Source organism: Bos grunniens, chromosome 21, assembly GCF_055505025.1.
Source record: "Bos grunniens cultivar Pamir isolate PY7600 chromosome 21, Bosgru_T2T1.0, whole genome shotgun sequence".
Classification (NCBI taxonomy): domain Eukaryota; kingdom Metazoa; phylum Chordata; class Mammalia; order Artiodactyla; family Bovidae; genus Bos; species Bos grunniens.
Window position 1 is genome coordinate 27,685,982 of NC_141185.1, and position 17,961 is coordinate 27,703,942.

General features: G+C 39.9%; 1 protein-coding gene across 5 annotated transcripts in view; it reads right to left on the reverse strand.

Annotated features, from left to right (window-relative positions):
• Window positions 1-17,961, reverse strand: part of AKAP6 (A-kinase anchoring protein 6) — a 599,671-nt gene that overhangs the window by 319,361 nt on the left and 262,349 nt on the right. Inside the window, exon 1 of one of the 5 annotated variants that reach the window (XM_086363678.1) lies at window positions 5,711-6,089. The exons of the other annotated variants lie outside the window; for them this stretch is intronic. The gene's annotated coding sequence lies outside the window, so the exon portion shown is untranslated. Of the gene's footprint in view, window positions 1-5,710; window positions 6,090-17,961 lie in introns of those variants that run through there. 5 annotated transcript variants of the gene reach the window in all.

Consider the following 17,961-nt stretch of genomic DNA (forward strand, 5'->3'; position numbering starts at 1 on the left):
ATCATACAGTGCATATTCTCTCGTCTTGGGTTTTCATATCACATTAAGTCTAAAAGATTTTTTCCTATCCTGTGTGTTTTCTATCATGAGAAAGTTTCCAAAAATAGAATACATAATTTGCATATAAAGAATAATAATAAAATGAACACTCATGTGCCCATCATCTAGCTTTAGAAATTTCCCTCATTTACAAACTGGGTTTGCCTAACAGTTTCCAAAATGTTTTGACAAGAAAAAGAAAAGGGAGGAAGACATGTAGAATTATTTAACTACCAACTATTATTGACTTGGTAGTTCAGAGCCTCTAAACATCTTTGCCAGTAATACAATCAAAGCAGCCTGACCTTCTGACCCCTGGGTCTTGGGGCTGCCCTGGCCTAGATGGTGACTGAAGCTAATTTATTCCCATGGCCAAACGGCAGATGCTATATACACTGTATGGAAAGAAACAGAGATGTTTGTAAATCCCACCTGGGGCCTGAGCTGCTGTAAGCTTCTTTTCTCTGAACTCCATCCTCAGTATGCAAAAGGCTCTACACACAAAGCAACTGCAGAGCAACTCATTTTGTTGCTCTCATTTCAGTCCTGTTGGTGCACTATGATGGCTCATCCCCAGGTTCTGAAGACGCCTTCCTTCCCAGTGGTGCTGTGGAGTGACAGTGCTAGTCTGTGGTGTTTCCCGTGATAGTCACTTCCTTTTGTTAACATCCAGCTTGTGACAGAGCTGAACGGCAGCTCCGATTTCTTCCTGCATCGCCCATGTTGCTGTTAGTCACTCAATTGTGTCTGACTCTGCAGCCCCATGGACTGTAGCCTGCCAGGATCCTCTATCCATGGAATTCTGTAAGCAAGAATCTTGGAGTGAGTAGCCCTTCCCTTCTTCAGGGGGTCTTCCTGACCCAGGTAATGAACTCAGGTCTCCTGCATTTCAGGCAGATTCTTTACCAACTGAGCTACCAGGGAAGTTAAGCAAAGGAAGAGCATTAGTAAAAACCCAGACACAGACAAAAAAGTAATCATTGAAGATATACTGATTATAAGGTAAATGGTTAAAAAAAAAAATCTCTGGAAGAAGAAAATGGGATATATATTATAAAATAGTTGTTATCTTTTTGGAAATAGGTGAATTAATTTATTCTGAGCTCTTCTATCCTAAGAGATTCTGACACTCCCCTGCCTCCACACTGCTGCATCGCAGTCTAGGTATGCTAGAACCTGCAACAGGTCTCTCTTCCTGACTACACTAGCTTCTTAAGGGGAAGGACCACTGAGTGTCATTCATCCTCAAGTTCACAGTGGCTGACATATGTGGTTGTTGTTCAGTCGCTCAGTTATGTCCAACTCTCTGTGACGCGATGGACTGCAGCACACCAGGCTTCCCTGTCCTTCACTATCTCCTGGAGTGTACTCAAATGCATGTCCATGGTTGGAGAGCATCACCAACTCAATGGACATGAGGCTGACATATGGGAGAGTGTCAATAAATAACTGGTAAGTTAAAAAAACAAATATTTGCTACCTGAAGCATCAGCTAAAATCTAAGATAAAAGTTTAAAAATAAGTTCCTTTATGGAATTTTCCTTATATAAAGAAGTCAGGCCTTAATATGTTGATACACATGTTAACTTGATTATTGAATAGCTCTAGGGATTCAAACAAATATTCTTTTTTTAAAAAACAAAAAGTATCTATAAAATGTAGACTATTGGTATGACTGGGGAAATGGTTCCGGCACCTAAGTAAGGGGTTATTAGTTGTTATATATTCAGAGCTGATGTTCAAGCAGCACGTATAAGTAAGGCCACACCTGTCACTTAGAGCTGACATCAGTTCTGATTAGCCAGTGTTCACTTCATGCTACATGTTAAAAATATGAATATTATGCATCATATAGAAAGAAGGCTACTTACTATAAAATGACAATCCTATAACAATGGAGGAGGGATAGCAGTAGAAACACTGCTACTGTAAAAAATGCAACTGTAGAAGGACATCTGAAAGCTGTTAGTGAATTCTACTCATACTTAATAAAATCAATGTATTAATAAAGAAATAGTTATACAGCTTATTTTTTCATAAATCCCTAAGATAGAAACTCCTTAAAAGAGAACAGTCTTTAAAACAAAGCTTTAAAACACCCAGAGAGATGGTGTGAAGCTAGGAAAAATCCCAAGAACACCGCCTATGTGTCTGTCTCGCCCACCAGGCTCTGTCTCCGTTATGAGGTACAGCGCCTCTGCTTTTCGGTTTGCATTTGACGCCATCCTCGATGTCCTGTCATCGGCGATTGTCCTATGGCGTTATAGCAACGCGGCCGCTGTACACTCTGCCCATAGGGAGTACATCTTCAGAGTGCGTCTTGAACTTGGAATTGCCAATGCAAAGTGATAGAAACCCTGCTCAGCCTTCTGCCTGATGACTGTGGGCACTGACTGTGGATGTGGTGGGTGTTTGATACTCAGAGGGAGAGAGTGTGCCTTCAGCCCCGCCACAGAGCAGAGTGCCAATAAGCTTTGCTTTGTGTCACACTTTTTTATTGTGGGGAAAAACATATCGTATTTACCATCTTAAATATTTTAAGTTTACAGTTCAGTGGTGTTAGGTGTATTCGCAGTGTTGTGGGCAGATCTCGCAAATTGAGACTCCATACTGATTACACAGCTTCCTATTACCCCTCCCCCAGAGCTGGGTAACTGCTGTTCTACTTTCTCTCTCTATGAATTTGACGACTCTAGGTAGGTCCCTCACATAAATGAAATGATACAGTTTTTGTCCTTTTGTGACTGGCTTGTTTCACTTAGCATGATGTCCTCAAGGTTTACCCATGTTATAGCCTGTATCAGAGTTTCTTTCCTTTTGAAGGCTCTGTAATATTCCATTGTATGCATAGACCATATTTTGTGTATCCTTTCATCAACCAATAGACATGTGGGTTGTTTTCCCCTCAGCCTTAATAAATAATGAACTGCGAGCATGGATGTAAAAAAAACAAAAACAAAACCAAAGCTGCGGGTACTTTCCTAGTGGCCCAACGGTTAAGAATCCACCTGCCGGCGCAGGTTCCAGCACACGTTCGTGGCTGCAGATTAAGCCTATGTGCCTCAACTACTGAAGCCCACACTCTCCAGAGCCCCTGTCGCACGAGGGAAGACACTGCAATGAAGCCTGTGAGCCACCACTAGAGCTTAGCCCTCACTCTCTGTGGGTAGGCAAAGCCCACGTGCAGCAACAAAGACCCAAAGCAACTAAGAGTAAATAAATAAAATTTAAAAAACAAAGCTAGGGTCACTATATTAATATCAGAAAAAGTAAATTTCAGAGCAAAGAATATTACTAAAGATAAAGAGTCATTTCATAATGATAATGGGCTAAGTCCATCAAGGGGATAAAATGATCCTAAATGTCAATGGATCTAACGAGACCATTTCAAAATTCATAAAGCAAAAACTGAAAGGAGTAATTCACAGTTACAACTGGATATTTCAATATCCCTCTCTCAATAATTGATAGAACAAATAGACAAAAAACCAATACTGATACATACATAGAGAAGATTTAAACAACATTAGCAACCAACTTGACCTAACTGATTTTATAAATCTTTCTCAACTAAGAGTAGAATACAATTCTTTTCAAGTGTCCATGGAATGTTTACCAAGATAGATCATAATTATAAAACAAGTCTCAATAAAATTTAAAAGACTCAAGTCTTAAAAATTATGCTCTTTGGCTACAATGAAATTAAATTAGAATACTTAAAAACAATAACAAAAGTACCTCTGAAAAATCCCCCAAATATTTGGGAAATAAGTAATACACTTCTAAATAATTGATGAGTTAAAGAAGAAATCAGAAAGTAAATTAGAAAGCATTTTTAAATTAATAAAAATAAATACACAACCTATAAAAATTCTTATGCTGCAGCTAAAGTAGTACTGAGGAGAAAATTTATAGCATTAAATACCTATACAAGAAATGTATCAAATCAGTGATCTCAGATTGCATCATAGGAAGTCAGAAAAAGAAGAGTACTGAGATAGTACATGTAGAGAAACCCTAAAACTATAGTATACGTTTGGTCATTGACTAACTACCAAGGGTGAATTTTTTCAAAGATATCCCAAACACTGCTAAATATCAACTCTCAGCCACTGAGGATGTTCGCTCTCAGTCACCAGGTCTGACAAACACCACAGGCAGCACTCAGCAGAAACAGTAAGTCCTTTTAGAAAGACAAAGGAACTAAGAATTCACAAAAGATATAGCACATACATACTAAATGTATTCATAAGAAGTAACCTTGATGATCATGCTTTTAATGAGATGGCTCTCATATTTTGGGAAAATATTTCACTCTTGGTATTATTGCTAAACTTTCATTAAAATGAGTTAATGTTCAAAAATCACTTAGAATAAGCCACACAAAACTGATATTTTTACAGGCCCAAAGTTATCAAATATTGGCAAATGCGTATTGTTCAAGCTAATAATTCCTGAGACTGCAATAGATATAAATGTTAGAAGAGCAATAAGATTTCAGCTTTGCAAGGTTATTAAATAGACATAATGCACAAAAAGCAGGATAATACTCTTTTCAACTATTATTTTTTGGTTTAAGTCTCAGACCTATCTCTAAAAAATCTTTACCCACCAAGGTCATGATTTAATATCCAATATATCCAATAGGTTACCCTCCAAATCCAAAACCACACAGACATTCTTCAAGGGATACCCAAAAGGTTTTGTGTGATCATATACACATACCTAAATGTTCCTTGATACTGAAAACACGGTTTTTGCTTCTCAGAAATTTATCCAGCTTTATGCAACATTTGTGATCTCAATTTAAGATTCTGATGCACAAAATAGAACCACCTAACCATAGTTTAAATTATAACTTCTTATTCATTTTATATAGAACCTCCTTAAAAGTGATCAGCTGTTGAAGTATGTGTTAAATTATTCCAATTACAGAACCCTGCTTGAACATATGCTTCAGAAATATGTCTGTCATATGATACGAGGTATATGCATAAATCTGAATAAATTCTGGATTATCCCACTCGGGCGGAAGTTCCAAAGCGTCCCTTCCAGCATTTTCATACTTATTTTATGTGCCAGATATTTGGAAGCCAAAATTAAACTTGATACTTTATAATGTGGGTCAACACTGGAGTGAGAAGAGCAAATGCTGCAGCATTTTACATTAGCTGCACTGATACAGGGAACAAACAGAAAGCTGAGATTATTTGGATTAGAGAAGTGTTGATTTTCATCTTAAAGATAAAAACCTAGACCCTCTTAAGGGTTTTAAAATATATTAAAACTACTAACAACATTTTCTCCCGTTGTTTCTCACAAATATAAAACCCTGTCTTTTGGATCTAGAATAAGGGAAATAAAACAAGAAAGAGGAAGGTAAATTTTAAAGAGGCATTTCATCATATGCCAGGCAAACTGAATTTTGTCTAACCTCCATCAGTCTCTGTTAGGTCCCAGCAGTCAAGTGCATGACTTTTCATGCACTTGAGTGAGGAAATGAAGACTTCGATTTGCAAAGTATCAAGGAAGGGAGTGAAATTAAGTACCCATCAATACAGACATGCTGTGTGCAGAAGAGACATTTGAGATCTCTTGTCCAACTCTGGAATTGAACAGTTTTATGACCTCTGTCCAACTTATAGAGAATTCCATGTAAACAACAGCCTACCTGAACTGCGCTGCAAGAAGAGAACCAAAGTACTGCGGGTCCTACCCAGGCTGCGGAAGTCTCATGTCCCTCGGCCGAGCCTCCGCCTCTGTCAGTTACTCCATCACTGACCCACAGGTTCAAAGCAGGGCACTGGAAACCCAGATCTTGTAGCTCAAGTAGATCTGGTCTTTAATCAGCTGTCGCTGGCTAACCAGCTTTACACACCGAGATGATAAAGCACAACACGTAACTTTCTTTCCATACCTGAACACTTAGAGGCTTTTGGGCCTACTGCTTAGAGGCGTGTTGTGAACTGTTAACTATACTACACTTTCAAATCCTCGGTCCCTCAGCTCCCAGACTGCTAACTGGAATTTCAGTCCACATGTGCCCCTCACAATTAGCAGGGTTATTTTAGGCACTGACCTAAGTTCTCAGGGAATGTAAGCTGATGGCGAGGGGGAGTCTAATGTGACAGTTGCTTGGTTACAATAGAAAGCTCATTCGAGAAGCTTATAATCTGTGTGCAGTGCTTCCTCGACACCCCGCTACATGGATTTTTACTTTAGCTGGGGAGAAACACTGAAATTATTCACCTATCTTTTAATACCCACAGAAAGCTTAGACCCATCACAAGGAACAATAATTCAACAGAGGGATTGGACAGCTATACAAAACAACTTTAAGTTTTGTCTGGCAGTATTTAGTCACATGGTGTGTCATTTCACAAGAAGTCCTAGCAAAAATAAACTATCCAAAATCTAATTAAGATTACCAATTCCCTTCCAGGCTCTCTTACAGAAAGCTATAAATATAAAATACTCTAAAAATTTTTCATAATTATTAAAGTTAGTTCCCCTCTACAAACTAATACATAGCTACTAGGTTCTACTATTTCTAATAAAGTACTCCACCTACTGGTTAATACGACGGTTTTGCAGACTCTATCTCCAGGGAGATATAAAGCAGAAAAACAGTAGAAGGAAAGTGTGCTATCTCCTTACCAGTGAATTCCTCCATGCAGCACTGAATATTTTGTCTTCCAGAGGCAATATGAGGTAAATTCATAAACATTTCAACTTCCTCATCAACACCCTTCTCATGGTTTCCACAAAAGTCAGAACTCAAAGAGAGAACCTGAATTCCCAGGAAGGCATGGATATAAATTAGACACAGGAAGAATTTCCTGAGCTGGAGATTTGCTGAGAACTACTTGTAGAAAGAATTAGTCAAACCTCATTCTGTATGCTCGGCTGTATCCAACTCTTTTGTGACCCCACGGACTGTAGCTGGCCAGGCTCCTCCATGGGATTTCTGAGGCAAGAATACTGGAGTGTGTTGCCATTTCCGCATCCGGGGGATATTCCTAACCCAGGAATCAAACCTGCATCTCTTGTGTCTCCTGCATTAGCAGGCAGATTCTTTACCACTGGGCCACCTAGGAAGCCAAGTCAAACTTCATTCTAAGAGAAGGTTAAATAAAAGGGTTGATAAATCTGTTAGGAATGGTTAGTCATGGGCTCCCTAAAGAGACAGCAACAAAATGGGTTAAGTCTAAAAGCCTCATCTCTTTCCTTGGCGACTGCTCTCTCAAACTTCTTGAAAGTCAGCTCAATGGTCATCTCCTCTGGAAGCCACATGATTCCCCTCAGCTGGTTTAATGCCCCCTCCTCAGTGCTTTTCCAATGGTCTGGTTACCTCCTTCCTAGTTCCCCAAACAGGGCACTCAAGTCGGCAGTTCCTGTATCGCATTCATCTTTGCAGAGCAGGCTTAAATCAGCACTGGGCCCTTAACAGATATCAGTGAATGTTTGCTGAATGAATGAATTGGATGGGGTGTTCTAGAATCACTGAAGCATTCATGGCCTGCTTCTGGGTTCAACAAGCCATTCACTGAGATATTGTTAGTTTAGGGTGACCAGCAGCTCTGAGGTGGCATGATAGATGTCACACAGATTCTTATAAAACTGAATGACTGAAGAAGGAGCAAACAAATGAGTAACTACATGTCAAATCTTTAGTATTAGTAAAAGTGTTCTTAGAGCCCATTCCTGGATTCCAGTCTTAAGCCAGGCCTGCTCTAGTCAGTTACTGCCAGTGATAAATAAGAACCTACTTTCCCAAAGCCAAAGGCTTTTTCACACAGCTCCCTCTCTGAATGCAATTACCCTTTTTCTCCAGCACCCCAGCTCCCACTTCCCACAATCTGAGGTTCTTCCATTTATGATGATGATGAAGAAAGGGAAGCGCAGCAGTCAAAGCCAGTTCATAGCATGGATGAATCACTGGCTATAATGGCTACACTTTAATCTTCAAATTCTTCGAATATCTTTTAAGAATGAGGGAAAAAAGCGTATTTTCTATTAGGACTCATGAAAAGTATTTGGACCACTGAATATTTCTTAAAAGTTATTTTTTTTCATCATGGATTTTTATCTAGAACTTGATAGCATAACCTGTGCAATTTTTTTAAGAGAGAGAGAGAGAGAGATAACCCCAGTTCTGTGGTCAGTTATATCCTGGCAGCAAAAAAAGGAACATGCACTTCACAGAGTCCTATTTTTAATCATCATTTAAATAGCTGTCAGCTCTTGCGAGCACGAAATAAGAAAGATGACAGAATCAAGACAAGATTTTCTGACCAGAACCAAGTATTAACACTGGATAAAAGCTATAGTTATTTGAGAATTTACATACTTCTCAGCAAGTTTAAGCAGCATCCAAACATAACTTTCTATCATTCTGGCACACACCAGAAGTAGACAGATAGACAGATTAACAGATCATCCAATAGAGACATCTGACAAATCTATAAAAGAGATTCTTCTAAAATTCAGGTAAGGGAAATGCATTTCTTTACTGGCTCTCACTGAGAAATATATTTATTCATTTAAATATAAATTATTTTTTCAATATCCATTATATAATAAGTTCTGTGCTCAGCCCTCAGAATTTTAAAAATGAAAGTACCATGGCCCAAATCCTCAAGGAACTTAGAATTTAGAAGAATAGATAAGTAAATAATCACGATGCTGTTTGAGACAGAGGTGGTGTCTGCAGAGGGTGTCATGAGAACAGGAAGGTGAAAATGGGCACCCTAGTCAGAATAAGACAGAGAAGCCAGTAAAAAGAGGCGAGGTAAACCAGAGTCCCAAAGAACAAGTAAAAAAGAGAGGCAGACACAGATTCTGTGAGGAAGCATTCAAAGAGAGAGAGTATCTGATGAGAATACCTGGAAGCAGGAGATACGAGGTACTTCTGCTGAGGCAACTGAAAGCATGTGAGTATGAGAAGAGCCTAGCATACAAGGGTGGGAGTAGGCAAAGAGGCAAGAGATGGAAACAGAGGGTAAGATCATTGTCACATCGCAGGCCCGCCCAGAGGACGGGATGTTGAGGATAACAGCTTGCAGTACACCTTGATCCTAAGGGGCTTCTGTGGGCCTTTCACGGTGGAGGGCTTCAATTAAAATAATTCAATTAACTCATTATTTAGTTTCCCATTTGAGTCACAAATCCAGGCAGATAAAATCAATTGTTGCTACATAAGAACTGCATGATGGATATTTGATGTTACACTTTACATAGTATTTATAACCTAGATATGGGTGTAGCTATAAAAATAAGCTTCATTTCTAAAGGCACACATAACACACTTCAAAGCAATGATTCAGAATCACAAAGTCACTGGAGTTGGAAATCTGGTTCAATTTCCTCTCATGGTAGAGGAGGAACTACCATAACCATGGTCCAGAGAAGCTGTCATTTGCTCCAGTCATATGCCAGAAAGGGGCAGGCCTTATTTGAGGGCAGAGGTCTGTGAGAATCCCACAGCACACAGCGCCTGCCTTCATTATTTGCTGCAGGGCGGTGGAGGGGTGTGAGGGGATAGGTATAATGTTACAATTTTATTTTATGGGTTATAGAGAGCTATCACTAGATTGTAAGCACTGCAGCAAAGCTTAGGTCAGATCTGTATTTTAGAAGGAGCATTCCTTGTTTCAATTGAGGTCTTTTTAGTAACTCAGACAAAGAATTGGGATAATTGGATGAAAAAGGCAGAGGGGATGGAAAAGAGTGAACATATTATGGAAACAATAGGGAAATATAATGGACAATATTTGGCAACCAGTTGGACATGGTAGGTATTGAGGCAGAGATGTTGAGCAAGGGTAACTCCTTGTTTCCTGGCATGGATAACTGAGGAACCCAGGAGCAGGTATCTAATGAGATACATGCAAAGTGTTTATGCAGAAAGGAGATGTCGCCTAGCCTTGAGAGGAGCAGAATGAGCCTGGAGTGACAGATGACACAGCCAGATCACCTTCACATCCCACAGAACACTAAATGACATTCTTGGTATCTGAGGTAGTGTGTCCTATCTTTGATGTTCCCAGAGGCATGGACATAATTCATAGTTATTGATTAAATAACTAAAAACCATATACCATTCCCTGATAATAAACCATCATATTTTGACAGTATCTTAAACTTCCATTTTTATCATTACTTGGTTTCTAGTTCTGGTTATTGCAGACTAGCCTGTGTAGACCAACCTTTCTCACTGAGAATAACTAGATAAGCTGAACAAAAAAAGTGTCTGTTTGAAGGCATAAGAGAATTCCCAAGGCAGCAGGGACTTGAGAACCTAAGATCTTACAGAGAATAGAGAGGCTATATGGCACCATTTTTCCCTTTAAGGCCTTAAGGCAATGGCACCCCACTCCAGTACGCTTGCCTGGAAAATCCCATGGATGGAGGAGCCTGGTAGGCTGAAGTCCATGGGGTCGCTAAGAGTCGGACACGACTGAGCAACTTCATTTTCACTTTTCACTTTCATGCATTGGAGGAGGAAATGGCAACCCACTCCAGTGTTCTTGCCTGGAGAATCCCATGGACAGAGGAACCTGGTGGGCTGCTGTCTATGGGGTCGCACAGAGTCGGACACGACTGAAGCGACTTAGCAGCAGCAACAGCAGCAAGCAGAACTAAGAGGTTGAGAAGCTGGGCTGTTTTCAGTTTTCAGTGCTGGAGGAACAAAAACTGGAGCTCACAGTGCAGCAAGGAGGAGGAGCCATGGTTAAAAAAATATTAAATAAAAATAAACCAAAACAAAAACTCAGGCTTTCAGGGAGAACCTCTAAAGAACCACTCTAGAGAAATACAGGTAAGCCAGAAATAGGCCAGTCCTCAAAAGGAATCCAGCAAAATGTAAAAAAAGAATATATTATGAAAAAGTTGGATTCATTCCAGGAAATCAATATTGTGTGAATGTTTGAATTTAATGTTTGAAAATGAAAGTTTGAAAAATAATAGGAAGATCTCTATTCAGAAAAAAAAATTGCTAAAAAGGCAACAGTCATGGATAAATCACATAGACATATTTTTGGCAAAGGAAGTTAGATACAAAAGAATATATCTAGCATGATTGTATTTATTTTAAGCTCAAAGGCAGGCAAAACTAAACTGTTATTTAGAAATGCTTACCCAGCAGCAAAACTGTAAAGCAACAAAAAGACTATCATAAAGTCAGAATGCTGGATACTTCTGAAGGGACAAAGGGGCTGAGATCTGAGTGAGTATGTGAGATGATTCTATGTTCCTAAAAAAGTTCTACTTTTGTTTAAGTTAGGTAATAATAAGTCAGATGTTTGCTTTAAAGCTTCTCAAATCAAATATATGTGTGTGTGTACATATATGTGAGAGAGAGAGAGCAATTGTTTAAAGGAAATATATACTGATAGCAAGACGTGAATGGCTAAAGAAACATACCATGTTCTTGCATAAGAAGATTCAAGATTATGAAGATGCCAATTCCTCTAAAACTCGTCTCTAAAGCAATACAAGACTAATAAAAAAACAACAGAAAATCTCGTACCAAACAAGCCAATTTTAATTGGAAAAATATGCTAGAAAGGCAGGGAATTTTTTAAAATATCATTCTTTTCAGAACTTTTCTTTTAGTTTGAGGTAGAGACAAGGAAATGGCAACCCACTCCAGTGTTCTTGCCTAGAGAATCCCAGGGACGGAGGAGCCTGGTGGGCTGCCGTCTATGGGGTCACACAGAGTCGGACACGACTGAAGCGACTTAGCAGCAGCAGCAGCAGAGACAAGGAGTCCATCAAGGCTGTATATTTTCACCCTGCTTATTTAACTTATATACAGAGTATATCATGAGAAATGCCGAGCTGGATGAATCTCATGCTGGAATCAAGATTGCCAGGAGAAATATCAACAACCTCAGATATGCAGATGATACCACGCTAATGACAGAAAGTGAAGAGGAACTAACAAGCTTCCTGATGACAGTCAAAGAGGAGAGTGAAAAAGCTGGCTTAAAACTCAACTTTCAAAAAGCTAAGATCACAGCATCCAGTCCTATCACTTCATGGCAAATAGATGGGGAAAAATGGAAACAGTGCAGATTTTATTTTCTTGGACTCCAAAATCAATATGGATGGTGACTGCAGCCATGAAATTAAAAGATGTTGCCAAAGAAAAGCTATAACAAACCTTTTTAATATGTTTATTTAAAAGCAGAGAAATCACTTTACAAACAAAGGTCCATGTGGTCAAATCTATGACTTTTCTAGTAGCTGGTTGTACATATATGAGACTTGGACCATAAAGAAGGCTGAGTGCTAAAGAATTGATGTTATCAAACTGTGGTGCTGGAGAAGACTCTTGAGAGTCCCTTGGACAGCAAGGAGATCAAACCTGTCAATCCTAAAAGAAATCAACCCTGAATATTCATTGGAAGGACTGATGCTAAAGCTACAGCTCTAATACTTTGGCCACATGACACGAAGAGCTGACTTGTTGACAAAGACCCTGATGCTGGGAAAGACTGAGGGCAGGAGGAGAAAGAGGCGGTAGAAGATGTATGGTTGAATGGCACCACTGACTCAAGGGACATGAGTTTGAGCAAACTCCAGGAGACCATGAAGGACAGAGAGGCCTGGCATGCTATAGTCCACGGGGTAGCAAAGAGTCAGACACAACGTAGCAACTGAACAAAAAGAGCCAGATAACTAACGAAACATAGCATAAAACTGCATTATATGAAGCGATGTAGTACTTCATATGTGAATAGATAAATGGAAATATAAAGCTAGAAACAGAAATGTGGTGAAGTTGGTTCAAGTGGGGAAAAGATCATTTATTCAACAAATGATACTGGGACGCTGAGGTAAACTTGAATCTTTGGTTTAAGAAAAGTTTCATTACAGGGCCAACCCAACACACTTTATAGAAGCGGTATTAGTACAGAAGGAATATGATTGTGTTTTAAATATATAAAAAGATATTAAACCTCAAACATAATAAGATAATTGTGCCAATGCTATCTCAAAATGCATGTTGTGGGTGAGGGGCCTGATGCAATTCTCTGTTTTGAGGCATTTCCTTTCTCTAATTAGCAGCTTGCTAATAGGTATATAACTCCTTGCTAAAAACTAGCAAGGGGGCACTCTTTCTGTCCCCTTCTGATGTCTATTTCAGAAGCTTTCTCTATCTCTTTTATACTTTAATAAAACTTTATTACATACACACACACAAAGAATTGAAAGTTAAAACTACACTTAAATACCATTTTCATTTATCAGATGAGCACTGTCAAAGAATTAACATGTGTTGAAAGAGACACACTCACATCCTGCTGGTGAGAATATAATCTTGTATAAGATTTATAGAAAATTATTTGGTAATGTCTATCACAACTATCAATATCAATTATATACCCTTTGACCAGCAAATTACAATTATAAAGATTCTTTTCCTGAAGATATACTCACATAATGGAAGACAACATTATGAAGTTACTCCTTTCTGTATTTGAAATAACATAAAAATCCATTAATAGTGGACTGATTGAATTAATTGTATTTATACATATAGTGCAAAACTATGCAGGTTGTTATTCTGGTTTGAAATGTTCTCCAAGGTATGTGCTGTTCTCATATGTGCAAAACATTATGTAAAGGTTGCAACATTTGCATGAAAAATAAAATGAACAATTATTCATACATCCATAATATTACTTGAACATATTTTCTGTGCCAAGCACTTTTCTAGGCCCTTGGAAAATATTAGAGGACAAACCAGAAAAAGACAGACAATAAGAAAAAACATATAGCATAAGTGCTTTGGAGGAATAGAAAAACAAAACAGGGGGAATAAAGAGCACAAAGCTGGCAGTGGGGATGCTGCTTTATATAGAGTGGTCAGGAAAGAATTTCTGATCAAGTGATATTTGAACAGAGACACCAAGGAAATGAGGGGGAGACAGGAAGGCATCTGAGGGAAGTATATCTCAGGAAGTCAGAGAGCAAGTGTGGAGGTTCAGGAGTATTAAGTATGCTTAGTGTATTTAGGGAACAGCTAATGAGAACAGAATGAAGGGAAGAATGTAGGAGATGTAGCCAGGAAGGTTGCTGAGGGGTGGGAGGAGGGACACATACTGCCACTGTGAGGACTTCAGGCTCTTATTCTGAGATGGAAAACCACTGGACGGGTGTTGCAGGATGGTGTGCTGGGAAGCAGACTCTACCACGAAGATTAGCATCCTCGAAGCTTTTCAGGGCAGGTGATGCTAGTGGTAAGGAACCCACCTGCCAATGCAGGAGACATAAGAGATGTGGGTTCGACTCCTGGGCCAGGAAGATCCCCTGGAGGAGGACATGGCAAACCACTTCAGTATTCTTGCCTGAAGAAGCCCATCGACAGAGGAGCCTGGTGGGCTGCAGTCCACGGGGTCGCAAAGAGCTGGACACTACTGAGGCAACTTAGCATGCTCACGTGCTCTTAGGACAAACTCCCGAGGAAGGGGAAGAAAGCAGGCAGAGCTGGGGAAAGGTGGGTTGTAAAGCAGTCCCAACTAATGCATCAGTCCACCCCACACGGAACTCTGAAACTGAAAATACCCTTCAAATTGTCCGAAGTAATGCGAGGCCAGGCCTTTATAACCCCATATTGCTTAAATACAGCATGAAAATGGACACTGTAGTAGTAAGTTTATCAAAGGGTGGGAGAAGAGGAATTGGAAATAGTAATTGGAGACAACTTTGGTGGCTCAGAGGTTAAAGCTTCTGCCTGGAATGTGGGAAACCTGGGTTCGATCCCTGGGTCGGGAAGATCCCCTGGAGAAGGAAATGGCAACCCACTCCAGTACTCTTGCCTGGAGGATCCCATGGACGGAGGAGCCTGGTGGGCTACAGTCCATGGGGTCGCAAAGAGTCAGACACGACTGAGCGACTTCACTTTCACTTTCAAGTACTACTGCTGTAAGGGGAGCAGAGAAGCAAGGTGGTAGCTGAAAGGGAATGTACAAGTCAAGGAAGAGTTCTTCCTCCTTCAGGCTGGGCTACGTTACTGCTTGTTTGTGTACTGAAGGGACTAATGCAGCTTATATTTGTTTTGGAAGAATCTATATTAAAGTGATAGCAATGATTGCCTCTGAAGAAGAGAACTGTGAGGCTGGATAATAAGGGTAGGAGGGAGGCATCAGTGTTTACAATTTTGTAATTTGCATGCATTATCTAATCACAAGTCAATCAGTAAACAAAGTAGAACAAATAAAATAGATATTTATAATAGTGACACAAAAAGTGATCCTAAAATATTATGTGAAGTAAGCTAACTAATAGTAGCCAGTAAGTTTTTAAAATTATATATATGAATATAAATTTGGACTAAAAGTCTAGAAAAACATATCAAGTTGTCCACAGAGGTTATCTCAAAAAATATAAATGGAGAATTCTCATTTATCTGTTTGATTTTTCACAACAATCTTGTATATCAGGAAAATTTTCTTTTCATATTTTAAAAGTATCTTTCAGTTTCAGTTCAGTCGCTCTGTCATGTCTGACTCTTTGCGACCCCATGAATCGCAGCACGCCAGGCCTCCCTGTCCATCACCAACTCCCAGAGTTCACTTAAACTCATGTCCATCGAGTCGGTGATGCCATCCAGCCATCTCATCCTCTGTCATCCCCTTTTCCTCCTGCCCCCAATCCCTCCCAGCATCAGAGTATTTTCCAATGAGTCAACTCTTCGCATGAGGTGGCCAAAGTACTGGAGTTTCAGCTTTAGCATAAGTCCTTCCAAAGAACACCTAGGACTGATCTCCTTTAGAATGGACTGGTTGGATCTCCTTGCAGTCCAAGGGACTCTCAAGAGTCTTCTCCAACACCACAGTTCAAAAGCATCAATTTTTCGGCGCTCAGCTTTCTTCATAGTCTAACTCTCACATCCGTACACGACCACAGGAAAAACCATAGCCTTGACTAGACAGACCTTTGTTGGCAAAGTAATGTCTCTGCTTTTGAATATGCTATCTAGGTTGGTCATAACTTTCCTTCCAAGGAGTAAGCTTCTTTTAATTTCATGGCTGCAGTCAACATGTGCAGTGATTTTGGAGCCCCCCAAAATAAAGTCAGCCACTGTTTCCACTCTTTCCCCATCTATTTCCCATGAAGTGATGCTACCCCACGTCGGAGGTCAGGGGTGGTGGCCTAGAGTGCCAGGCTGTGACGGCGCAGGAATGGCTGAGAGGAGCTACCCCATGCCCGAGGTCAGGGGCGGCGGCCAAGAGGAGCAACCCCAAGTCCAAGGAGCGATGGCTGCGCGGGCACAGGAGGGCTGAGAAGAGCTACTCCACGTTCAAGGTCAGGAGGGGCAACTGTGAAGAGATAACCCTCATCCAAGGTAAGGAGCAGCGGCTGCGCTTTGCTGGAGCAGCCGTGAAGAGATACCCCACGTCCAAGGTAAGAGAAACCCAAGTAAGATGGTAGGTGTTGCGAGAGGCATCAGAGGGCAGACACACAAACCATAATCACAGAAAAGTATCTTTACCATATATAAATTTGTAAATATGAATTAATCTTCTGTGTGCTGAAGCAACAAGGAAACCAACTAGATACCTTCCTGGGTCACTGGACTCTTCAGGCATGAGAAGATGGGGTAGGGGCTGAGGGGGAATACAAAGAATCAAACCTGGGCTGATTGAGTAAAAGTGTAGTGAACTCCGGCTTCTAAGAGCACGTCTCACACTGCTTTACCTACCAAACCATGCCTACCACGGTGACACCTAAATTCAAACAAATAATAAATGAAAATAGATTTATTTAATATTTGGGCTCCACATGGGTTTATAAATCACAAAACCATTTCTTCCTTCCTTTCTGACTGATATGTGAGTCAGTTTACACAAATATCTACAAATCATGGAAAGAAATCCAACATCAAAAAGCATGACCTCCTATGAATGGGCACCTTGACCCTGAATGGAGTACAAATATTTAAGAAGAGAGCCCCTTGGATTCTTCATATTGTGTTATTATTTCAATTACAAGACTTCAGGGCTTAATACAGACCATTTATTAATACAAGAGCCCACACAGGAGAATTTCGCATTCAGGTCAGTTGTGAATTTTTTTCTCTTAAAATATGACTCCAGCATTCTCTGAGTTGGGGCTATGTTCAGCTGCTGCTTTCTTTTAAATATCTGACACAGCAGCCAATATTTCTCTCTCAACCAACAGCTGTCTATCATTTGTTTGAATTTGTTGAAATGTGAATATACATTTAGTCAGAACATGCTCTTCAAGGGAAGAATATTAAGAGACCTAACCCTCAACTTCAAGGTCCAATGCTCTCATATTTACAAAAAGATTGTTTTTTTCCTCTCACAGCTCAAGACACCCTGCAAATCCCAGACTGGCCTCACAAGGACTAAACAATCATGGTGCCAGCGTGGAGAAGGTAAAGGACTCGACAAACCCCTGAGCGCAGGAGTTGTGAGAAAACATAAACATCTGGGCCCCCCCCACGCCGATATGGTACAAAAATGTTCAGGATATAATATTAAGTTAAAATAACAACATATTAAAAAAAAACATATAAAATTGTGACGGAGTCGAAGTCCAATTTTTGTACACATGTAAGTAAAAACTGGGAAAGGGAAATACATCAAGAATGATTATTGTGGGTATGTCTAGTGGGCCACAGGTGATTTTTATTTTCTCCTCATTTATATAAGAATATGTGCTATTGTTATAGTCAAGGGGAAATAATAGAAGTGATTTTTAAAAGCAATCATATGCAATGCCCAAAATCAATCCAAGTGGGAAGGGCTATTTCCCTGATATAAGCTACATGTTCCTTTCTAAACTGAATGGCATTTCTTTCTCAGAAAGTATTTTCTTCATGTTCCTGGCGGTCCTTTAACAAGTCAAATTCTCTAAGAAATAGGAGTGGGGAGCCCTATCTCC